Below are 27561 nucleotides of genomic sequence, written 5' to 3'. Positions count from 1 at the left end.
CTTATACCTTTCACAAAAATCAACCCAAAATGGATCATAGTCCAAAATGTAAAATGCAAAACCATAAAATCAGAAGATAACAGGAGAAATTATAGATGACTTTGGGTATAGCAAGGACTTTTTGATACGGTACTAATGGCACAATCCATGAGAGAAATAGTTTAATCGATTAAATACTTTAGTAAAACTGGATTTCACTTTAAAAAAAAAGAACAACAACAACAACAAAATCCCTTCTGCTCTGTGAAAGACAACATCAAGAGAATAAGAAGTCCTGCCACAGACTGGGATGAAATATTTGTGAAAGACACATCTAATAAAAGATGGCTATCCAAAGTATACAAAGAATTCTTAAAACTCAACAAGAAAACAACTTGATGAAAATATGGGCCAAAGACTTTAACAGACACCTCAGCAAAGAAGATACATAGGTGGCAAATCAGCATATGAAAAGATGCTTCACATATATGTCAACAGGAAAATGTAAATTAAAACAACACTGAGATATACTACACACTTACTAGAATGGCCAAAATATGGAACACTTACACCCCCAAATGCTGGCAAGGATGTGGAGCAACAGAAACCAAATCATTGGTAGTGGGAATGAGAAATGGTAAAGCCACTTTGGAAGCCAATTTGGCATTTTTTTTTTAATTTTTTTTTTTTTATTTATTTACTTACGATAGTCACAGAGAGAGAGAGAGGCAGAGACACAGGCAGAGGGAGAAGCAGGCTCCATGCATCGGGAGCAATTTGGCATTTTCTTACAAAACTAAATATATTTTTCCATACAACCCAGCAATTGTGGTCCTTGTTATTTGCCAAAGAAGTTGAAAATTTCGTCCATGCAAAACCCTGCACACTCACATTCATAGCAGCTGTATTCATCATTGCACAACTTGGAAGTGAAAGAATAGATAAGTAAACTGTGGTATACCAGGAAGTGACATATTATTCCCTGAGAAAAAGGCAGGGTTATTAAGCCATGGAATGGAGAGTCAAGGAGGAAACTTACCTGAAATATTCCTCTGTGAAAGAAGATAATCTGAGAAGTCTGTATACAATAAGATTTCAACTATATGACACTCTGGAAAAGGCAAAACTAAAAGGTGGTAAAAAGATGAATGGTTGTCAGGGATTAGGGGTGGCAGAGGAATAAATAGGTAGAGCACATAAGATTTGTAAGGGAAAGTAAATATTCTGTATAATAGCATAATGATAGATCCATTGCATTGTATGCTTTTTCAAACCCATAGAATGTGCAACACCAAGAATGAATGGTGATACAAACTGTGCACTTTGGATGATTATGAGGTGTCAGTGTGGGTTCATCATTTGTACAAATGTACCACTCTGCTGAAGGATATTGACCACGAGGAAGGCTACACATGAGTAGAGGCAGGGTATAAATATAAAATATAAAAATAATATGTTATATATAAATAATATACTTATATATTATTATAAAGAAAATATTACACGTGTCCTTCAATACTTCTGTGAATCTAAAATTGCTCTAGAAAATTTGTCTTAATAAAAAAAAATGTTGAATAATCTGATTCCTCCGAGATCAGAGGTCAGTAGGACTCTACTGCATTGAAGTGCAAGGTAATGAACAACAAGAACAGAAACTGAGCTAAGTTTCTGGATAAGATTGAAATAGATTTGTTGAGTTGAGCTTAATGTCACAGACAGATATAAACCAAAAACTAGGTTTTGGATACAATATTCATTCTAGAATTACTCTTGTTTCAGTGTTGGTTTTAATTTACAAGGATATAGTGCTTTTACAAGGATATAGTACTCTATACTTTTGTGTATCCAGTATATTTTATCATCTTCTCTCTGTGATCCTTTCATGTCAACACTGATTCTCAGTGTTCATTTTTGTGGTTGCACAGTGGGTAGCTTATAAAAACTGAAGCTGAGTGTCATAAGTGATTAATATAGATTCCATTTTTGACAAAATAGCAAAATGTCTGGCATGTAAAGGCCCCTGTTTTTTTTTTTTTAACAAAGAAACAAATAAATATATACAAAAAACTACTTAGAAAAAAAATCACATCATCCAAATAGCTAGACATTATATTTTGGTAGCATATTGTTGATAGTGTGCTTTTATAGTGTGCTCATTATGCCCACGACTGTGCAAGCAAGTATGTTTAAAAAAAAAAAAACATAGAGGTTGTTATTTATGTATTCACTTAATTATCAAAGCCTGAATATTTTTCTAATACAAGCTAATATATACATGTATATATGTTTGCAAACGAATATATCCTGTAATGTGAATTACAAAGTGAGAATAAGAGATAAAAACATCAATTAGGATAACTTTAATGCAACTATCTCATGACAAATTTAGGACACCTAATGTCAGGTATTTATTGAAATAAAGTGGGGCATAAGAAAAGGAGGAGACATAGAGAAGACATGCAGTTAAAATGTATAGTAGCATACCAAGGTGGGAGCTACAAATTTAAGAGTTATTAATATTTCTTGTGTACTGTTAAATCAGAAAGAATTGGAATCACTATAAATTTTATCCTTGTAACTAATCTAGAAATTTAGAAGTTACTTGTTAACATAAAGTCTGTTAGTGGCTGCTAAACTAATCATGGGATTACCTAAATCTGTAGCCTCTATATTGAAAAAAAAATTTAAAATTCAATAACAAAGGTCAAATTTAAATTGATTGATAGTGATGAAATAATGATATTCAAATGTTTGCACACACACAACTGTATTATATTTGTGTAAGCTAATATATCAACTACATAGCTTTTATTAGAATATAATTGACATATAACATAGTCTAACTTTTAGGTGCATGTTGATACAATAATATACTGCAATATGATAATCACCATAGTGTTAGCTAATATCACTGTCACATCAAATATTTGTCATATAGTTCTTTTTTTTTTTTTTTTTTTTTGGTCGTATAGTTCTTGTGATAAGAATAGAACATCTTCACTATTCATTCATCTGTTAATGGAAATTTAGGTTGTTTCCATATGTTGACTATATACTGTCTTCATTTCTTATGAATATATACCCAGAAGCAGGGTTACTGGATCATATGTTACTTTTATATTTAATTTTTTGAGGAATATTCATAGTATTTTAACAGTGACTGAATCAATTTACATTCCTACCAATAGTGTACAAAGATTCCCTTTTCTCCAAAACTCATCATCACTTATCTCTTTGATGATAGCTAATCTGTGTGAGGTAATAACCTCATTATGTTTTTCATTTGCCTTTCCCTGATGATTAGTGATGCTGAGCACTTTTTATGTATCTGTTGGTCATTTGGATGTCTTTTTTTGGAAAAATGTTCAGTCCCTCTGCCCATTTTTAATTGATTGTGTCTTTTGTCATTGAATTGTAAGGGTGGTTTATATACTGTGGTTATTAACCCCTTACCTGATATATGGTTTGCAAAAAATTTCTTCCATTTTGTAGGTTGCTTCTTAATTTTGTTGTTTCTTTTGCTGTGAAGAAGTATTTTATTTATTTATTTATTAATTTATTTATTTAGATTTTATTTATTTATTCATTAGAGACAGAGAGACACAGGCAGAGACACAAGCAGAGGGAGAAGCAGGCTCCGTGCAGAGAGCCCAATTATATTCTAATAAAAGCTATGTAGTTGATATATTAGCTTACACAAATATAATACAGGATCACACTCTGGGCCGAAGGAGGCGCTAAACCACTGAGCCACCTGGGCTGCCCTGAAGAAGTATTTTAATTAAAGTAGCTTCACCTGTTGATTTTGCTTTTGTTGCTTGTGCTTTTGGTGCCATATTCAAAATATTATTGCCAACCCCAATGTAAAGAGCTTCCTCCCTGTCTTCTATGAGTTTTATGGCATCAGGTCTTATGTTTGAGTCTTTTATCCATTTTTAAAGTCTTTTATCCATTTGAAGTTAATTTTCAAGAGTGATATAAGAATGAAGACAATTTCCTTTTCCTGCATGTGGTTACTAGTTTTCCTAATATCATTCATTGAAAAGAGTATTATTTCCCCATTGAATATTCTTGGTTCCCTTTTCAAATATAAATTGATATATATATATATATATATATATATATATATATGATTTTTCTTTCTGGACCCTTTTTTCTATTCCATTTGCCTCTATGTCTATTTTTATGCTAGTACCATACTGTGCTCATTATATTGCTTTGTAATATAGTTTGAAATCAGGAAGTGTGATGCTTTCAGGTTTGTGTTGTTGCTGTTGTTATTTCCTCAGCATTGCTTTGGCTACTTGAGGTCCTTTATGTCTTCATAAAAATTTAAGATTGTTTTTTCTATTTCTGTGAAAAATGCCATTAGAATTTCAGTAGAGATTGCATTTAATTTCGTATTATTTATTATTTATTTATTTTATTTCAATTCAAGTATTTAAGACATACGGTAATATTGGTTTCAGGAGTAGAATTTAGTGATTCATCACTTACATATAACTCCCAGTGCTCCTCCCAACAAGTGCCTTCCTTAATAACCATTACCCATTTGGCCCATCCCTCCCCTACCTCCGCCTAGCAACCCTTAGTTTGTTCCCTTAACTATAGAGTCTCTTATGGTTTGCCTCCCTCTGTTTTATCTTATTTTTCCTTCCCTTTCCTAATGTTCCTCTGTTTTGTTTCCTACATTCACATATGAGTGAAATCATGTGATATTTGTCTTTCTCTGACTGACTTATTTTGTTTAGCATATTATACTCTAGTTCCATCCACATTGTCACAAATGGCAAGATTTCATTCTTTCTGATGGCTGAGTTATATTATATTGAATATATATACTACATCTTCTTTACACATTCATCAGTTGATGGAAATCTGGACTCTTCCCATGATTTGGCTATTATTGATAATGCTGCTATAAACATTGGGGTGCATGTGTCCCTTCAAATTAGCAGTTTTGTATCCTTTCAATAAATACCTAGTAGTGCAATTGCTGGGTTCAGGGTAGCTCTATTTTTAACTTTTTGAGGAACCCCCCACCCATAGAGTGACTGCATCTAATTTGCTTTCCCTCAACAGTGCAAGAGGATTCCCTTCTCTCCTCCTCATCCTCACCAACATCTGTTGTTTTCTGAGTTGCTAATTTTATTTTATTTTTTTAAAGATTTTATTTATTTATTCATGAGACACAGAGAGAGAGAGAGAGAGAGAGAGAGAGAGGCAGAGACACAGGCAGAGGGAGAAGCAGGCTCCATGCAGGGAGCCTGATATAGGACTCGATCCCGGGACTCCAGGATCACGCCCTGGTCTAAAGGTGCCGCTAAACCGCTGAGACACCCAGGGATCCCACGAGTTGCTAATTTTAGCCATTCTGACCGGGGTGAGGTGATACTCATTGTGGTTTTGATCTGTATTTCCTTGAGGTTGAATGATGTTAAGCGTATTTTCATGTGTCTGTTAGCCATTTGTATGTCTTCTTTGGAGAAATATCTGTTCATGTCTTCTGCCCATTTCTTAGCTGGAGTATTTATTTTGTGAGTGTTGAGTTTGATGAGTTCTTAATACATTCTGGATACTAGCCCTTTATCCAATATGTCATTTGCAAGTATCTTCTCTCATGCCAAAGGTTGCCTTTTAGATTTGTTGATTATTTCCTTCATTGTGCAGAAACCTTTATCTTGATGAAGTCCCAGTAGTTCATTTTTGCCTTTGTTTCCCTTGCTTCCAGAGTTGTGTCTAGTAAGAAGTTTCTGTAGCCGAGGTCACAGAGGTTGCTGCTCTCTTCTCCTTTAGGATTTTGATGGATTCCTGTCCCAAATTTAGGTCTTTCATCCATTTTGAATTTACTTTTGTGGATGGTGTAAGAAAATGGTCCAGTTTCAGTCTTCTGCATGTGGCTATTCAGTTTTCCCTACACCATTTGTTGAAGAGACTATCTTTTTTCGATCAGATATTCTTTCCTGCTTTGATGAAAATTAGTTGACCATATAGTTGAGGGTTCATTTCTGTGTTCTCTCTTCTGTTCTACTGATCTATGTGTCTGTTTTTGTGCCATTATCATACTGACTTGATGATTACAGCTTTGTAATACAGCTTGAAGACTGGAATTGTGATGCCTCTCACTATGCTTCTCATTTTCAACATTACTTTGTCTATTTGGGATCTTTTTTGATTCCATACAAATTTTAGGACTGTTTGTTCTAGTTCTGTGAAAAACGCTGGTGTTTTTTTGATTTGGATTGCATTGAACTGTGTGGATTTCTTTGGGTAATATGAACATTTTAACAATATCATTTTTTCCAATCCATAAACACAAGCTATCTTCCTAATTTTTATATCTTCTTTAGTTTCTTTTGTTAGAGTCTTATAGTTTTTGTGGTAGAGTTCTTTGATTTCCTTGGTTAAATTTATTTATAATTATTTTATTATTATTTTTTTATTTTATGAAACAAGTTTAGCAAAATATATTGAGAATAAAAGCCAGAAACTGGCAAAGAAAAGCCAAGTGGAAAAAAAATATACAAAGTCTTCCCCAAAATGTTGGGAAGGACCTCGTGCATTTAGGAGACGGGCCCAGGTGAGATGCCAGATGCCAGACCTTGTATGGTCAGGAGAGGCTGTGCCTCATGACCCCACACTTGGGATGCGATGTGGTGGTGCAGCTCAGTCCAGATCCATGACAGAAAAAACTACAGGGGAATCTTACAACACCACTATCATATAATATGTAAGATCATATAATAGTCACACAATTTTACTTCTTCATTTCTGATTTAAATACCTTTTGCCACATATTAAAAGGATCATACACCATGATCATGTGGGATTTACCCCTGGGAAATAAGGATGTTTCAGCATGAACAAATCAATAAATGTGACATACTACATGAATAGAATGCACAAGAAAAATCATATAGTCATCTCAGTAGGCACAGAAAAAATAACTGACAAAATATAACATCTTCTCATGATAAAAATTTTCAACATATTGGGTACAGAAGGAACGTACTTCAACATATTAAAGGCCATATTTGACAAATCCAAAGCTAACATCATACTCAACAGTAAAATATTGTAAGCTTTTTCTCTAAGATCAGGAATAAGACGAGGGTACCCAGTCTAGTCACTCTTAATCAATGTGGTATTGGAAGTTTTAACCAGAGAAATTAGTAAACATAAAGAAATGACATATTTATTAGGACAAAAAAATTATATAATATTCAGCCAAGTTTAAATTAAAAAACCATTACTCAAAATTCATCTTCAGAATTTAGGAAGTAAATATGTTTAAGTAATGATGTTTTTGTGTAAATTTAAGGTTTATAAATTTTATATATAGTGCTTAATAGTTTACTCCGTCCTCATATCCTAAAACATTAACATATACATTATAATATAAAGTATAATCAATAAGTTACCTATAAATAATATTAAATTTTCTGTTTCTAAATTGGAAATACACCTAACCTGTCCAGATTTGAAAGTGAAAATCCGATTTGAATTTTATGTCCCATAAAACTAAAGTTTTCAAATATATCCTTTATATACTTGAAAATTAAAATATTCTTTCCATTTTTAACCCCTCTGTGCTCTTGTGAGTTGTAACTAAATATAAGTATCAGCATTTTTCTTAAAATAATTTATGAAGCTTATATTACAATGTGGATATAAATGAGACAATAGTTGCTTGAATAATCCTTAATAAAATGGTGTAATATTCTTTAAAAAAGTTAAGGAAAAATAAAATTTAATGCAAATGACCTTTGAGTTAAAAATGTCAGACTATTTCTCTACTGGATCTAAAAGGAGACACCAAAATCAATGCTTGAACCCAACAAACAAGCACAGAACATAACTAAACTGAGTTTTAGGTGCTGGGTCTAGGTTCCATACGGGCATATGCAGAGTGCCCTGGCACACCTCACGGAGATTTAAAACTAGAAGTTGCTATTGATTATTGTAAAATCTGGAAGCAGCCTATCTGACTACATATCCCAGCCTTTTCACTTATTGGTGAAATAAATTTGGGAAAGTTCAATGGCCTTTTTGCTCTTCATTTTCCTCATTTGTAAGATGACAATAGTGTTTCACAAGGCGTCTGTGAAGATTAAACAATTTAAGCTTAAAAAAATTTTTTTTTTTTTTTTTAAGCTTAAAAAATTTTTAAAGCAAATTTAGCATACAGTAAATCTTCAAGAGTGGTAATAGTTTTGCTGTATTATTATTATTATTGTTATTATTTTATTTAGTAGTAATACTTTCTTCTGATTTACTACCCCCCCAAAATATCTAATAAATACCTGATCATCTCAAAGTTTGTCTAATAGTATCAAGGATATTTTTTACTGCTAAAAAATAAAACCCCCAAAACTTTAAATGTGTAATAGAGGGAGGCCAAGCTGTTTCTCCTGATGACTTCATAACTATGAAATTGCTTTCCAGAGACACAAGGTGAGCCTTGACCTATGAATCAAAGCATAAAGCCATCCTATTTATTCAGTCTTTTATCTGAATGACGTGAAAGGATCAATCAGGTAGAGGAGTGATTAAAGCTGTTTCTTTCTGTATATTTACCTAGAAGCAAAATCAATGAGCATCCCCAGTTAATAATAAAAAGTAATAAATGAATAAATAATCACATTTTTGAAGGAAGTATGTCTCTGCCTTGAGGTAGTTGTCTGTCAATTATTGATAGAGTGATTCCTGCACATGAATATTTTGAAGCCTATCTTTAATGCTCAAATTACAATGAAAACTTTTCCATTTACTTTTGAATAAGCAACTGTCTTTTTTTTTTTTGTCTCAACATTATTTGTGTAATAAAGGTCTTAAAGAAGAGCGAGGAGATCAAAGCTTATTGAACTTGTAAAACAAAATAGCCCAAAATGTTACCACTGAAAAGTCTCATTACCATGTCAGTCATGTGAAGAAGTGAACTCTACTTCCAAAAAACTCTTCTTTTCCCTGGTGTGTGACTGATTTTTAACATGAGCTCAGTGAAATTTTTACTATAATCAAAACTAAATGTAATTCATCTCTGCAGGAAAAGATCAGGACCATTATAGAACAGTAGAAAAGGTGAAAATGTGTAGCAATAGTTATATGGGGTTCCTTTTCCCCCTCTATGTTCATGTATTATAAATTGATCCATTATAAGTTTTGTGTATTACTCTAATAAACAGTGACCTATGCTACAGATAGAAAAAACTTCCACATATTATATATGTTAAAGGCAGCAATGTAAAGCCAGGTAAGTTCCTGATCGTGATTCAGAATACAAGAGAATACTTTGAGATCTTGATTTCATAATGATTCAGACCTGAAATATATTATCATGAAAACACTTTTAAAAACTCCAACATTATATCAACTTGAGATTTTAGCGTAACATTAAGTCATGTCTCATTTTTCCTGGTCTTGATAATTAGATGACTCTACTGTTTTTATCTTGATATTATCTAAAATGCTTAAATTGTGTAGAATTCATAGATGTCGTTGTTGCAAAATTTAATGGATACCGAGGATATAGCAGAAATAATTAGGCATGTTCCACTTCAGGAAATTCACTCCCTAGTGGCTTATGGCAAACCATGATTCTGGAAACTAATTGGGGTTGAAATAAAGTCTTCAGTATCTGCAAATTCCTTACAGCCTTCTCAGTCATGGGTATGATTAATGATTAAATCATATATGATTTGCAATTAGATATTACAATAAAATTTTATTGAATATAGATATTTTTCCTGAGAAAGTAAATATTAAAGTCATTTTAAAATATTTCAGAAGAAAAGTAATAGATATCAAAATAAAGGAAACTACAGAAAAATTGAATATGGCATTTTGACTGTTTAGTCTGATCCTTATCCATCAGTGAAGGGATATCCTCTTGGGATTTTATATTTTGCATATGCAGTATTTCAGTGAGCTAGGAAACAAAGATTTAAGACTGAGAGTTTAAGTGCAAGAATGTTAGTTTCATCTACGAAAGTATATGTCATATGAACTGAAAAAGGAAGAGAACAGAGAATAAATATATCTGGGGGTTCCCACACTGTTCAGAGAAAGCAATGATTAACTTTATAATTTGCTGATTTTAGAGACAGACACAGGTAGTAGGAAAATGGATATAGAAGGAAATCAAAAGAAGATAGAATTTTAAAACCTCAGTTGGAGGAATAGGATATATAAGGCAAGATAACAATTAATGGTGTTAAATAAATACTATGGAGTTAGAAGTAGGATGGCACAGAGAAAAAATTAGATTTGTGAATGAAGTTACTGGGATTTTAAGTAGGCAGGTAAAATTAGAAGGATTCCACTTTATTGAGGACTGATCATGAATGAGGAAAATGGAAATAGTATTGTTTCCTTAAGAGCTTAGAAAGAACAGAAAGAAGAATGTAGGGTAAACTCAGGGAGAAGGCAGATTATTATTCTGTTTTTAGCATGAGAGACTTTTGAAAATGTTTGTGGACAGGAGGATCAAAGAAGAGAGAAAATTTGAAGATGGGAAAAATGAACTGTTTAATAATATGAAGTCTAGTAGGAGGTGAAAGAGAAGCATTCCAGTTTACAGGTGAATAGATGGGGAAGTAAACAGCATCTGAGTCAGAAAGCAAATCTAAACATTTATTCAGTTCTTATTTTGCCAGGGACTGCATACAAATACTTAGGAAGTCCAACTTCATTTAAACACCTGTTTTCCTCACTATCCTCTAAGGTAATAAAATGCTATTGCTCAATGTTTTTTTTTTTTTTTTTTTTTTAAATACTTGTTTTAGAAATGACTGGCTTCAAGAAGAAAGTTGCTCAATCTCAAACTTTTCCACCAATAATTCACTCAAATCCATTGCTCACTCTTTTTTTGTCAATCAGCCAATATTTATTAAACACCTGTCATGTGTCAGACACTATTTCTGGCACAGTGAAGTAGAAGGTGAAGAAAATTGATGATCTTACATTTCAGTGATCTTATATGCCAGATAGACCAGATAAATAACATATTTGTGGGGAAAAGAAAGTAATATAATATTCTGGCTTTGAGAATTGTTATGAGGAGGAGACGATGTAATATCGTCAGTGGCTGTAGAGCTATATTCATTCAGTTTTCCAAAAGTATGTTCTCTGAGAAGACACTTGATTGGAAACCTGAGTATAAGATCTGAGTATAAAGCATTTAATTTTGGAAATAGAGCACTTATAGAAGAAACAACCTATCAAGTGTGATTATTAGAGAAGAAAAAAAGAAATGCTTGGAGTATTCAAAAAACAAAAAGTCAGAGTTGCTGCAATATATACACAATACTAGAGTTAATTTAAAGGGAGAGAATTTGAATCTTAGGTTGGCATCACAACATGTTGAATATTAGCAGAGAGAACCAGTCAGATTGGAGATATTTTTGAAGCTAGAGAAGATCTAGAGGAATCAAAGATGACTCCAGTTTTTAGCCATACCACTGGATAGATCAGTGGTTACACTTGAGAATTAGGTGAGCTGGAGAAGACATTAATCGTCCGTATTTTGGTGGAAGATTTTTTTAATAGAAATAAATAGTACTTTTGGGACATGGTAATTTGAAGATACTTATAAATGATAAATACAATGAAAATAATATGGGGGCAGAATTTTGGTGACTACTGGGGTGGGAATGCCAGCAAAGAAGACTGAGAAGGAATAGTGAGATCAGATAAAAAAAAAAAAAATCAAGTATACAGTGTCCTAGAAGACAAAGAAAAGAATGTTTCTGGAGGGAGAGTTAGAGATGATAATCCTTTCAAATGTTACTGAGATATTTACAAAAATGAAGGCTTTTAGGGCAGTGAAACTACTCTGTATGATACTACAATGGCTGATACGTGTCATTATACATCTATCCAATTCCCTGGACTGAACAACATCAAGAGTGAACAGAAATATAAACTCTGCACTTATGGAAGTGGCAAAGTAGGCTCATTAGTTTTAACAATGAACCGCTGGGGGTGGGGGTGATGTTGATAATGAAGAAGGCTATGCATGCATGGGATCAGAGACAATATGGGAAATCCCTGTACCTTTTGATCTATATTGCTGTGAACCTAAATCTCCTCTGAAAAATAGCCTATTAAAAAATGAACACAAGACATTAGCTTAAGCATGAAGACGCCCACCTGCAACTTGTTTCAGTAAAACTATGTGGAAGAAGTCTTACTTGAAGATAGAAAAGGAAAAAGCAAACTGCAAATAGAGAATATAAATATATCATTTTTAAAATACTACTATGAGATGGATATAGTTTGACAGAGTTATCAAGCACATACCCAGTTATGATAGACATTTTCTGAAAACTAAATGTATTTCTTTGGTATTTGCCTGAATGGAAACTTTCTATAAAGTAGAAGTGAGTGTGTATGTGGCTTTAAAATATTAATCACAGCAGATTTCCACAGAGCACTTAATGTGTGCCAGATACTACTACTCAAAATGGCTAGGTCCTCTTATCAGTTTTGTCAATTGTTCACTATTTTGCCAAGGAGAAAATTAATATATAGAAATTGGAATAACGGAGAGTAGAAACAGTTTACAATCTGAGACAAGAACACAAACAAGAAAAGATGGAGAGAGTATCCATTTATTATATCCAACGTGTTCCGGGAGTCAGAATGAGAGTGGGTGCTGAGAAGTGCATCTGACCCATTGCCGAGAGACTGGGACTAAAGAACAGATCTTGAAATTTGCACCATCAAGTAAATTGAGGTTGCCATAGCCAAGCAAGAAGAAGGGATTCTAGAATGATCAATACAAAGATGGTACTTTGTATTGCAACAGGAATGAAAGTAGGGGGGTAAGAAAAGATATTGCTAAAAAGGAGGTGCAGGAATTGAGAGCAGGGCTGACAGTTGATATGTAGAAACTTTTGGGGTGTTACCTTTTTAAATGCTCCTACATGCATTACCTGAGTAAGACAGGCTCTCTAAAAGTGAGTGGCCAGGTTACATTGGACTGAAAAATATGAAGCAGAAATACATGAGTGATATAAGAAAGCTACAAAGTGTTATGGAGTTTACAAAAGTGAAGCAGTGTATGGAAGGGGAGAAAAGTTTTCACAGAAGAATTACCAGTTAAAACAGGTCTTAAGAAATGCATGGGGGGATCCCTGGGTGGCGCAGCGGATTGGTGCCTGCCTTTGGCCCAGGGCGCGATCCTGGAGACCCGGGATCGAATCCCACATCGGGCTCCCGGTGCATGGAGCCTGCTTCTCCCTCTGCCTGTGTCTCTGCCTCTCTCTCTCTCTCTCTCTCTGTGACTGTCATAAATAAACAAAAATTTAAAAAAAATGCATGGGTATTTAATTAGTAATGATTCGGGGCAAGTGTATTATACATAGTGCATCTTTCGTATCTCAGAAAGCCATTCATTCATCCATTCATTCATGCAACATATATTTATTGACCTATTATGTGCACAGGGCTTTTAAAGTATTGTAAACTAGAGCACAAAAGAATAAATAATTATTCTGGTTGGTTATAAAACACCAACACAATTTATAAGCATTACATGAAAGTCAAAGCCTCACAGCAGATATCCAAATGATTATTTCAGACTTAAAAATCATATCTTAGGGAAGTTGGTGCAGTAACATATAGAGCATAGTTTACACTGAAGAACGTAGAACAATGTATATATGTAGAGAAATACATTTATTAGAAATACATTTATTGTATAGATATAGTCAATATTTGTATGTACTTTAAAATACTTTTAATGTATTCAGTTCTCCGAAAAAGTGTCTTACCTGCCCTATGCTTCTCTTTATATATAAATATGATTAAATATGTAGCATAATTTAAAATTGCTCAATTTAACAAAACATCTATTTACATAGTAATCATTTCACATAAATGCATGCCTTTTATTGGGACTCTAGACATTAAGTCTACTTACTACATCCTCCTACGACATTTGAAATTGATTAATTTCATCTGAGGTTTAGAAACAAGTTTATTGAATTATTTTCATTGTATTCGGTGTTTAATGACTCTAATTTTTGTAAAATTAGATTGTTTAATAATCCACAAACAAGATTCACACTGCATTACAGATTTATTTACTTTTTGTTTCCATTTTACTTAACAAGGTGCTTTAACTATTTATTCTATTTAATCATGTCTTTGATTACTGGTGTTTTGTCATCTTATATTTAGGCATATACATTACACGGTCTAATTTTTCTTCATTGATAAAAGGATTCTAACTTACACTGATAAACAGATTTAATTTTTAACTAAGTAGGATCATTTAATTTCTTTCCGCTTCCAGGCAAAATATCAGGATTTATATTTAAGTACTTGAAATTGATTTTATATCTATCTAAGTTTATCTTTTCCATAAAATGGTTTATTTCAAGAAATAAATCATATCATTAACTGCCTTTACACTCCTTCAGTTTTCTCACTTAGGGCAACTTAACCTCCAAATGCTGAACTCTGGCCATTGTCTGTGGATTCAAAACTATTGTTCAAAATAGTATTTTTTCAAAATTATTAAATTTATATTTTCATCTAATCCTTTCATTCTACCAACTAGACCATAGCCATGATCAAACAACCTGGCCCCTACTTTGTATTCAGTTTCTGGTAACACTGTCTTATGTTATTGCCGTTTGCCTAAATACTTGACGTGACCCAATTCCTTCAGCAGGAGATATTCCTTCTCAACATCTGACCTGCCACAATCTTGTATGCTGTAACTGCTCCCTACCTGGGACACATCTACCATTGATCTTTGCTATTTCACTGTGTCTCTTATCTCTCCTTTGCACAATACAAAAAAATAGAGATAAGAACAGTAGCAAAGAATATTAACATATTACTTAGAAATATACTATAAAAAAACATGGGAACTCTTTTCTCAAGCTGAAGGGAAATGACCCAAGGTGGTATGAATTTAATTTATAAACTTATAGAAAAGAATTAAGAACACTGTAAATGAAAAATATGTTAATATATATACACACACACATATATACATCTGTAGATAAATTTTAAGGCATAACTATTAAAGAAAAATCATAATTTTTAAAAAGATCTTATTTATTTATTTATGAGAGACACAGAAAGACAGGCAGAGACATAGACAGAGGGAGAAGCAGGCTCCCCAAGAGGAGCCTGATGCGGGACTCGATCCCAGAGTCCTGGGATCACAACCTGAGCCAAAGGCAGATGTTCAACCACTGAGCCACCCAAGTGCCTCAGAAAAATCACAGTATTAACTCTAAATACTATTAACTCTAAATAGGATGAAATCATTTGGAGTAGATAATCCAATGTATGGTATGACTAAGAATTAGAAAAACACTAGTGTAAACCAGTGCCTCTTTCTCTTTAGAAAAGTTGAGGTCATTTGGCAACCCAGCATTCTCTGGAGAGGTTAAGCTTGCTAGTATATGAAGTATATTTTCATAATTTTTGACATAATTTTTACTTTATCATATTTGACAGCACTTAATAATTAAAGACACCATATTTTGACCTGGAATTCTTAAGGCAGTTGTATAAAGTGACACGTTTGTTTCTACTGAGTGTAAGAATTCATCTTGATTGCTGATTTGCCTTTTATATCATTTGATATTTTAGAATCTTGACATATTTGTAAGTTTAAGTAAAAAAAATGTGCTGATGTGGAAAGATATATAAGAATAGGGTTTGCTTTTCAACTTTGTTTTTGATCTGAGGAAAAATAAAGAGTCTGAAGTTTAAAAGATAAACTTATACCTCCCAGGTGTGCTAATTATAGAACGAAAAAAGTAGCTAATTTTCTGCTGTTTAAAATATTTCGTAACAAGTTCTCAGGACAAATTAATTGATGAAATTTTAAGGATTATTTGGAAAATAAAGGTTATGGAAATGACTTTCATACTTATATGAATAAAATTAAAAATTTGTTAGTTTTTCAATAAACTTTAATTTTTAGAACAGATTTTGATTTATAGAAAAATTCAGAAGTTATTACAGAGTGCTTCCATATACCCCCTCGGTCTTCTCTATTATTAATATTTTACAAAATAGGATACATTTGTCACATAATGAACAAAGATTGATGTATTATTATTAACTAAAGTATCTAGTTTTTTTCAGATTAACTTAGTTTTTACCTAATGTCTTTTTTTCTCTTCCAGGATCCTATCTAATACACAATGGGATTCAATAAATATTAAACAGTGTTAATATAGAACAATGTTAACATACATTAATTTGATCACTGTTCTCAAATATTTATGAAGCTCCTACTATACACGAAATGCCATTAGAAAATAAGCAAAAGAATCTTTCTCAGTACAAATCTTTCTCTGGAGGAACTGATGCCCATCAAATCATAGAATGGATGCATCTACATGAGATATTTTACAGCATTGAGTCCAACACTCACATTTAGAGACCAGGAAATTAAAGACCAGTGAATTAAAGAACAAATGTCAGAATCTCCAAATCCTGGGCCTTGGCATAGCAGAAGAAAAAAGACATATTAAAAAATATAGTAAAAACCAAACTGTGATACAAGGGTTAATGTTTATATGTTATCACAAAGTACTAATAATGCTATGTGTGTATAAAACTTTATTTCTGTAAAGTAACTCAAAATCCACTTCTATATTATTTTGAAATTACTACTTTGGTACCCAAAGTGATGTCTTTGGTGTTAATAGAGATCAAGATGCTCACCAGAACTTGAAATATGTTCACATTATCTAGTTGTTTAAAGAAATAAGTCAGCTTGATGTGCCACATTAGCTTCCCACTAGAAAATCTTGTTTTTTGTCTCTGAAGCTTTCTCCCTATACATAGCTCCTGTCAAAATATTTCACATGTAATCACAAAAGTTTGGCCAAATATCTCATACCTGTCTTCACTGTTTCTGTTCCAAATAGTTGCTAGTAACACTCATCAAATATTGAATAAGCAATATGCTAGAAAAATCGCAACACCTTTAGTAATCACCTGTTTCAAATAGCGTGGTCCCAAAATAGCAGTTAGTAGAATATGTGTAATTTTATAACTAGTGTGCTTGGCAGTAATACTAAAGTCAACATTTGGTAATAAAGTCATTTCTGGCAATATGTGTTATTTTTTTATCAAAGACAATACATTTATCATGTCTGAAGGAATTCTCACAAACCATACATCGGGACAGAAAATATGTAAGACTATGGAAGGCACCTTTATATATGGCTCTTAATAATTAATTTTTATCACTCTTCATTAAATAAATTGTTCCTCAGATGTTCTTCTCTTAAAGTCATTTGGCTCCCTTGGGGTAAAGAGAAAATGGCAGAATGGATCCAGGAAGGCAGTTTTGGAGCAGATGCATCTCTTGGTCCCCGCAGCCTCTTCCTTCTTGGAAGAGCTTTCATCAGTGATTTGGCTTTAAGGATAAGAGGCTGCCCCTCAGGAATGTGTCCGTGCTGCAAAGAGAATACTCTGTAACCACAGTACTTAGGGTCGCTAAGTAACACAGAAGAAAAAAGAGATGCATCTGTCTCAGTGAATCCCTTGTGACCACCATATTATGACTGTATAGGCGACATGGTGTTGAACATGCTGTGTAGATAAAGCCCTGTTTCAAGAGAAGGAGGATCAACCATGTAAAAGGATGATACCGGGTCAAATAATAAAGGCTGAACAATGTCCTTTGGATTTATGGACATGGAAAACTGTAGAAGCAGTGACTTGGTGGTGTGGTTGGAGGAGCTTGGGGGGTGACTTGATTCAAACCTGACCTCTTGAATGCAGAATGTTCTGTCAAGAATGTTCTCTCTTTAGAGAGAGGATCATACCATAAGAATGCCATGTTTTCTTTTCCATTTTGGACACTTAAATGGCAAAGGAAGCACTGCAGTTGATCGCAGGAAATTAAATTAATATTCTGTGGTATACTATAAAAAGTGAAATTTTGCCATGTTTTTAAATAAATAAATCATGTATTTTATAAGTTAAAAAAGTCATCTTCCTGGTATTATTAGCCTTGTTAGAGTGTACTGGGCCTAGTGACCTGCTTCTATTGAAAAGAATATGCTAAGTGTGGCGTGATATCACTCCCATAATCATGTTATAAAGCTCTGTGACTCCTGCTTGCTAGCCTTCTCTTTCTGATGGCAATCTCCCTTGTCTTGCATACTGTGATTTGCATATTGCATATTGCTCTATAGAGAGGTCTGTGTGGCAGGGAACTGAGGGAAGTTTCCATACAACAGCCTGTGATAGGCTGACATCTCAGCGTGAAAACAGGAGGAGCTAAATCCTGACAATGGTCAGATGACTAGGCTGTAAGGTGGAATCAATCTAACCTTTTGATGACTCCAGCTAAACTGCTCTCAGAGTCATGGTTCACAGAAGCTAGGAGGTCATACATGTGTATTGTTTTATACCTGTAATTTTGGGGGTAATTTGTTTCACAACAGTAAATAACTAATAAATTGTCCTAATGAAAATACGTATTCGAGTGACAATGTTCATCATGATGTGCCATGATAAAATTGGTTTCCAAATTATTATTACCATGGAATAAATTGCCTTTCTCTATGTCACTATTTCAGGAATCAGGAAAAGAATCAAGGTATAAAAAATTGAGTTGACAAATATCTTCTTTCTAAGGGGCATTTCCATTTAAAAAGAAAAAGCTAATAGGAAAGACAATTTAATTTCAATAAATATCATTTAAAATTAAATTGCATTGAAAGGCACCTGATCTTCCTTCCAAGAACCAGCCCACCAACCCTGATTGTGAGACATAAATGTACCTTGAATTTTTACTAGGGAGTAAAATGATTCTTGGAAGATGACAAAGGTTCTCTTCACTACGACAATGCCCATCTGCAAGTTATTTCAAGGTTCTGAATTCTCATCTCAGCAGAAAATTAATTACAAGAATATCTCAGCTTTTAATGGATTTTAAATGATCTAAAAACTCTCTTGTATTTTTAATATATAATTATTTTATATTAATAGCAGAACAGATATGAGGAATAAACTTTATGAAGCATACAGCACATCAATAACTCTCCATGTATTTGAAGTCTTTTGCTTACATTTTTTAATGTATGCTCTGAATAAGATTAATTTTCTCCTAAGAAGCCTTTGCAATCTAGCTGAAAATACTTAATAGAAATTTGTGTAATTTCTTTAGAATGAATGCTGGCTAATTTTCCTATTCTTGCTTGTTTAGCATAACTCTTTTTGTTCAAAATGTATCTGAAAGTCATTTCCATAGCTATAATACAAATATTTTCAAGCATAAGATAATGTTTTGTTTGGTAATCAAAATGGCAAAATGATTCTAATCAGTGGCAGTATTATATACAAAAGTTCCAAATAAGTTATGAGACACAAGAAACCATTGAGGAGTGTTTACATTTATAACGATTTGGTAAAAATGTATTTTTTGTTAGATGTTGCAAAACTGCAACATTATACCAATGACATATTTCACCAAAAGTAGACAAAAATATCATTTAAAGAAATAATCAACTGTATAATCTGACCATGGGTCAACTGTACCTTACTTTTAGTATCCAATAAAATAAAGATAATATCATAATATAATAATAGCTATCTCAAAGGATTCTTGTAAGGAATAAATGAGTTACTGTAAGTACAGTGTCTCAAAAGTGCTTGGCACATATAAAGTGCCATATATGTATTATCCATTATTTTTTTATCATTTCGAGTAGTACAAATATGGCAAGGAAAATAGAATTGTGTTGTTTGCTGCAAATATGCATTCAGATATATTAGCTATGAAATGATGTAACAAATCAAAATTTTATATGCTGCTCTAAGTACAACTTGTTGTATGATTAATTTAGAGTAAGAAGCTCAGTCTCCAAGTGAATATATTCAGGTTACGATTTCATGGGGTGTGAGACATGGGGCTCAATGCTCAGCGGGAAGTCAGATTGGGGATTCACTACCTCTGCCTCACCTCACTCACATGCACGCTCACTCTCTCTCTCTAAAATAAAGTAAGTAAATATTTGAAGACTGACCTTGAAATTTAGGCTCATGCAGAACCCTGTACGCCAAGTAGATTCTATACTTGCCATCAGTTAAATTCAACTTACTATGGAAATAAAGTGCTGAAAACGACTGTTTTTTGAAATTCCAAGTTGTATAATAGAATGCAGTTACCCTTACAATAGTATATTACTATATGATATATTAAATAGCTGTGATGCTCTCTCTACAAGAATACCTTAAATTTATTAAGAATGCTAGAATTTTATATTGCCAATTAGAAATGATAGAACACAGTTTTTATTTTGGTATATTTTTAGAACCATGTGAAAAGTAAGTTATTAACTCATTAGAAGTAAATCATTGGGTTATGACATTTTGTAATTGCTTAAGTATTTATTTTTAAAAATAAGGTAACACAATATAAGTGAATTTCACATATTAAATATTATATAAAGTGCAAGGAATAATCACTAATACATGTTTTATGACTTCTTAGTAAAACACAAAATTATGCTAAATTATAACTTGTGTGAAATATTCTACTTCAGTTCTGGAGAAACTTCTACTAGTACAATATTTCCTCCTTATCCATGTGGGATATGTTCCAAGACTCCCAGTGGATACCTGAAACCACAGGTAGTACCAAATCCTACATATACTGTTTTTCCTATACATTCATACCTACAATAAAGTGTAATTTATAAATTATCACAGTAAAAGATAAACAAATAATAAAATTGAACTATTATGAAAGTATACTGTAATAAGTGTTAGGGGAATCTGGTTTCCTCTTAGAAGATCGTGTACTGTGCTCACCCTTCTTCTTGTGATGATGTGAGAGGATAAAATCCCAACATGATGAGATGAAATGAAGTGAATGACGTGGCTCTTGGGATGTAGTGTTAGGCTACTTTTGACCTGACCATATCTCAGTAGGTGGATCATCTGCTTTTGAAGAGAGCATGGTTGACAGTGGTTAACTACAACTGTGAAAAGCAAAACCACAAATAAGGGAGGACCACTGTATTCATGAATTCTTCTAAAAGACACATTTGTTTCATATCAACTCAGATATGTTGCTATTATATTACTATATACATGTATACCCTGAATGTAAAAAGTGAGTATATACATAATGCTAATTAAGAAATCCTGTCTTTGGGATCCCTGGGTAGCTCAGCAGTTTGGCGCCTGCCTTTGGCCCAGGGCTTGGTCCTGGAGTCTCGGGATCGAGTCCCATATTGGGCTCCTTGCAGAGAGCCTGATTATCCCTCTGCCTGTGTCTCTGCCTCTCTCTCTCTCTCTCTCTCTCTCATAAATAAATAAAATCTTAAAAAAAGAGAATGATTAAAAAAAAAAATCCTGTCATGAGGGATGCCTGGGTGGCTCAGTTGGTTTAGTGCCAGGCTCTTGATTTTGGCTTAGGTCATGATCTCAAGAGTCCTGAGATCAAGCCCCGCTTCTGCTCCATGCTTAACAGGGAGTCTACTTGAGATCGTCTCTTTCTCCCTCTCCTTCTGCTCCTTCTCTGCTTTCTCTCTCTAAAATCAATCAATCAATCATTTAAAATATGTAAAAAAAAATAAAATAAAATAAAAAATCCTGTCATGAATTAACTGTATTATCAAATAACACTAAGAAATTAAGCCTTTCTAACTTGGATTGAATTTCTTTTTTCAAGCAGATGCATTCACTTATAACCATTTCCATCATTCATTATATCTTGACTCAGTGTAATAGAAGACCTTGGTCACTTTTTGCTAACCACAATACTGGACATATGTTTTGTCTTCTCAGCATACATACATTATGTTTCTCTATTGGAAATACTCCCGTTTTCCTTTCCAAAGCCACCAAACCCTATTTTCCTCATGATTCAAGGATCAGAAGGTGATCCAGCAAGATTCAATATATGGAGATTCTGCAATATGGAGAAAGAGAACCCTTGTTTCTGTTTGTAGCTTTGAAATGAAGAGGACAGAGATTCGGAGATCATCTTGCCAACTTGGAATAGAGGAGGCCTCTGCCTACTTGAGGCTAAAAGCGATATAAGTAAAAGTAAACCTAAGATTTGAGAAAATGCAGTTCCTGCAGACAAATTTGAACTCTTGGAACCTGTCATTCCTAAAGCTGAAACCCTATGTTTTCCTTTCAATGAACCTACAAATTTGCAGTTTGATTTCTGTTTTTATTGCCACAAAAGAAGAGTCATAAATAGTTCAGAAATACTGCTTACTAAAGTATCTTTTAAACAGAAATGTTTTATAAAAAGGAAAACTCAAATTCTCTTCAATATGAATTCTTTGAGAAGAAACTAGATCAATTAAGTCTTTATGTATTAGAAGCCTTCTAATTCTATGCCATGATAGATACAAGTGAACTTGGTTTTTCAATTTGTGGATCACAGTGTGGTTATAATTTCAACCACAATATCTTTGAAAATCTAATTGGTTTCAATTAAGATAAGTTACTATAAGCTATTTCCACTGCATAGATGAAACTGAGAAAAACTGACAAGTTTCTTCAATCAAATACTTAAAAAACCATCCATAAAATAAATCAGTCTCAGCTACATCTTCTGATTTGGGTTTTATATCAGGTTTTCAAGGAATATTAATATAGTGATAGGGAGTGTCCAGCTATGCAACTGGAAGACTTAGAGGCAAATCTTATAAACCATGTGAATTTGAACAACTTTCTTCACACTCAGAAGTTTTAGAGTTTTTTTATGTATAGTGACATTATTTAACATCAAGAGTGGTAGCTGTGATTGAGACTGTACATGCAAGAATATTTTATAAACTGTTGAATTCTATATGAATGCCACACTACATGCATACATATATTCTATGTGTGTGAACATATGTATGTTAGGTATATGTGTACGGACACAATTAGTTTTTATAGAATCCTAGAAATTTTTTCTAGATTGTGTGAAGAAATTATATACTGTGGGATTTAGGAGCACTGTCTCTGTAGCCACACATTCTGGGTTCATGTCACATCTCTGCCACTTACTATGTATATAACTTTGGGCAAGTTTATCTTCTTAGGGCCCCCTTCCCTCATATGGAAATAATTTTCATTAATAATTTAATTAATACACATATAAAGCTTAGAATAGTTAGACCTTTGCTTAATGTATGATTAGAGCTCTACTACTATTAGCTTTTAGTTTGAACAATTATTAGGTAATTCTCTGTTGTGGTTTGCTCAGCCCTTGACTCAGATTCAATTTTCTCAGATATGGCCCTCTTAGGATTTTCCATTCTCTGTAATCTGGACAATATTCGTATACTTCTTCCATTTTCAGAATGCTGAAAATGTCAGGCATGACATCAAGGCAGAGAGCCCAGAGAAAACAAGTTGTCACATTCTTGCCCCTGGAAACAATCAAGTTTCTTAGATAGGTGACAACTTCCCCTTTGGGTGACATCAGTGGGCAACATATATTACATTTGCTTGTTTATCACTGGGTTTTCCCTGGTAGATGATGAGTTCCTTAAGGGCATGAGTCTTTCTAAATTTATCAGAGCAAACACAGGGTCTTTTAAGCTACAGAAGAGGAGTCAGAGGATTATAAAAAGGAGACAGACAAGGTGAGGAAGAAAAAACTAGGAGGGGGAAGTGGAAATTGTAGAAATTTACCCTTGTTCATAAAGAATTGGAACTGGAATGAAAAAAAAAAAAAAGGCAAGACATATTCTGACATTGATAATTCCCCAAAGGACTGAGGCAGAGTGTATAAAAAGGTAGCAATAAATTAAAGGTGTAGTGGTGGTGACATTAATAGTAACAGTAGAAACGGTTGGTGTCAATTTAAAAGGACTATTGTTTCTTAATCTCTAAGGTTATTGGTGGTCTTGCTAACACTCAGATATGTTTAAAGCAATTGTAGCTTCTTCCCACTGCTCCAGAAAACAGCAGAAATATTTGAAATTGTGCAAGAAAAGTAAAAATTTATTTAATCTTAGTGAAACTTTGGTGGTGTCAACAAAGGAAAAAATTTGAAAGACGATATTTACCTTAAGGTATATGGGAGCTATTATCTATCTATCTATCTATCTATCTATCTATCTATCTATCTATCATCTATCATCTATCTATCATCTATCTATCTTTCTATCATCTATCATCTATCTATGTATATATATACACACATATATAAATAAAACCAACAACAAACCTTGAAGTGAGTTTTGAAGTTAGAATGGCCAAGCTCGTCATATTTGAATTTTCTTGAAAAGATCTTCTGCAGTAAATAGGTATGAAAATTAACGATTGACAACACAGGTCAGAAAAACCAATGATTTTCTTGATGCTCTCAATGATAGATGAAGGAGAGAATCTGGTTCAAGACTCAGGAGTTAACAGTTTGGTATTTTTATGATACCAAAGCCTGAAGATCATGGTGTCAAGATGTCATGACCATGAAGACAAAGTCTGTAAGAATAATCGTAGATTTAATGGCATTAGAAGTGTCCTGCTTATTCCCTTGATCCCTCAAAAATATTAAATCATTAAGCCATACAGGATATATTCAATTGTCTGCAACCAGTAGGGAAGAATGTTTTAGTGTCATAATGAAGATTCACAAGAAAGGTATTAAAATACTTTCTCCCTTGATATCTCTCTCTCTCTCTCTCTCTCAACCTCTCTCTCTCTCTTTACATACATATGTAAACAAGAAATACAATGGTAGAACGCTGGGGATGAGATAAACTATTTTTGACTACAATTTTATATTAAATTCTCCTATTTTCAATGGAATTATTTAATATATATAACAATTATTCTATCTAATAAAATGGGATATAATGCATAATGGAACATTTAATATATGAAACTAATTAATTACCACTTTTTGAATTTGATTCTAGTATTAAAACACATCAATGCTTAGTTATGAATCCATGAATACTTAAAACACAGAGGGTAACCAGTTATATATTTATGTATTAACATATGATCTTACATGATATTTTAGGATTGATAAGTAAAGTGTTAGACAATAAGACATTGGAGGGGCACCTGGGTGGCTCAGTAGTTGAGCATCTGCCTTTGGCTCAGGTTATGATCCTGGGGTCCTGGGATCCAGTCCCACACTGGGCTCCCTGCAGGGACCCTGCTTCTCCCTCCGCCTATGTCTCTGACTCTCTCTCTATGTCTCTCATGAATAAATAAATAAAATATTTTTAAAAATATATTGGCACTTACCATATCATCACCATTTAAAAAAGAATGTCATGAAAATGACTTAGAGAAAGATACGAGTCTAGATACTAAAAAAAACCCAAAATGCTAAAAAATGTATTGTACAGAGTAAAATTAAGGCAACCGTGTGTCAACAGGAACAAATAAAGACATTTTTTGGGCTATATCTTACTAATTAAAAATTCACTGATCTGTATATATATGCCCTCATAAGAAAAACGTCAAGAACTAACAGATGTTGCAGGGTCATGGGGGGAGAGTCTGTAGAGTCTTTTCCCACCAGTGTCCTCACTCTCTGGCTCCTAGAGTTAGCCTGGTCATTTGTCATTGCTGAGGCTGCAATTCTGAATGGTGGGACCAGCTCTGGGCCTACTGGGTCCCTCTACCTCATTCCTCTGTGTGGTCCTGATGGTGCAGCAGACAAACTCCTAAAGCTCTGGCATGAATTTAAGAAGATTTTGCTTATGTATGGCATAGAAGCTGAATTCTTCCTCTACCACTGCAAATGAAGAGCCTGTTGCTCTCTCAGTAGTTAGCTATGGGATCTAGCAGCAGATCCATTAAATAGAAGAGCCATTGTCCAGGATCAGGAATGTCTATCTGGCCTTATTTTATTTATGGACCATCCCAACCACTCCTCCATCCACTCAGCTTTGCTCATTCTGTACTTGGAAGAATGCTGTGCTAACAGAAAAGATGAAAGGAGAACTTATGATGATGTTAAGTTTGCAAAATGTAGAGAAGACTACAAATCCAGGAGAAACAAAACTGCTACCTTCTGAAATTCTTCAGTCTTTCAATATGGCAAATGGTGATAGTTTCAGTGAAATGAAATCACATGGAAGGAAAGCTCAGTTTTTTGTTTGTTTGTTTGTTTTGTTTTTCTGGGGACTACTTACAAACATTCCAAAACAGTGGTTTTGGATTTAGATGGTATTGATGCTACATCTCAGAGAAATCTCTGTGAAGAGGGTTTGTTAAAAAGTAAAGGTGTTTATTTCTGTGCTTTTAGGTCTTTTATCTCTGTGGTAAGGGTCTCTCTGGTTTCTTCTATGCTCTTTTCAAGTGTCACATGCGCTCCAATTGGCATTATCAATAAAAGCCAAACTATGGAGAGAGCCCAAATGTCCATTAACTGATAAATGGATAAAGAAGTTGTGGTATATATATATATACACATACACACACATTGGAATATTATTTCACCATTAGAAAGAATGAAATCTTGCCATTTGCAACAATGTGGATGGAACTAGAGGGTATTATGCTAAGTGAGATAAGTTGGTCAGAGAAAGACTATACTGTATGATTTCATTCATGTGGAATATAAGAAACAAAACAGATGAACATAGGGGAAGGAAAACAAAAAGAGAGGGAAGCAAATTATGAGACTTTTAACTATGGAGAACAAACAAGGTTGCTAGAGGGGAAGTGGACAGAGGATGGACTAAATGGGTCCTGAGTATTAAGAAGTGCATTTGCTGTATTGAGCACCAGGTGTTATATATAAGTGATGGATCACTAAATTCTAGTACTGAAACCAATATTACACAAATGTTAACTAACTAGAATTTAAATAAAAACTTGAAGAAAAAAATAAAGGTGCCATTAACTCTACTTTTCAAATGGCTGTTCAAAGAGGTGTGGTATGGATGCATTGAGCTTTGGAAGCAGAAGCTCTGCATCAGCTTTAGAATCGATCCAGGTTATGAAGGCTCAGCAAGCTGTGAAAAGTGAAAGTGGAGAAGAGATACTGATCCCATTCCCAGACACACCTGTGGAAGTAGAACAGAATACAGAACTGCCTGACTACCTGCCTGAGAATTAGAGCCCCACAAGGAGCAGGACAAAGTAGTGTCCTAGGCTGACTCACATCTGGAAGGTAAAGTTACTGTCTGAGCAGAACTGCAAACTTTTTATCCAGATCATTTTATCGATGCCTTTGTTTGGTTTTCAAGAACTGTGTGAAACAACAAGGGGCCAGTTTTTCATTGTTGTGGTGAACTGTCAAGTGAAATTTGCAATAAGTTATCATGAAAATTTTTTAGGTTACATGATTGCCTATGCTGCACTTTACATTTTATTGGCCATTTAGTCCCACACGGTGGTAAGAAGGACATGCTACAGGTGGGGTTGCTTTGTTATAAAGGTCTTATAGAAAAGTGAAGGTATCTGTAACAGCATTTTTTGAAATAGAGTGTAAAATAATCTTAGGTAGCATATATTTTTTGAAGAAGAGAAATCATGTCCACTTCATTACTTCTATACATGGAATAGTATCTAGAACACAGAAGGTAGCTAATAAATATTTATTGTTTAAATACAATTATAGTATGAGTATTGGAATGCATTCATTGAAATAAGTAAATGCTTACT

The 27561-nt window shown here is 33.6% G+C and overlaps 1 pseudogene; it reads left to right on the top strand.

The window, feature by feature from the left end:
• The first annotated feature begins 17283 nt into the window (after nucleotides 1-17283).
• Nucleotides 17284-27188, top strand: LOC140609687 (armadillo repeat-containing protein 1-like; annotated as a pseudogene).
• The last annotated feature ends 373 nt before the right edge of the window (nucleotides 27189-27561 follow it).

Source organism: Canis lupus, chromosome 2 (genome assembly GCF_048164855.1).
Source record: "Canis lupus baileyi chromosome 2, mCanLup2.hap1, whole genome shotgun sequence".
Lineage (NCBI taxonomy): Eukaryota > Metazoa > Chordata > Mammalia > Carnivora > Canidae > Canis > Canis lupus.
This window is presented reverse-complemented; position numbering and strand designations above follow the sequence as displayed.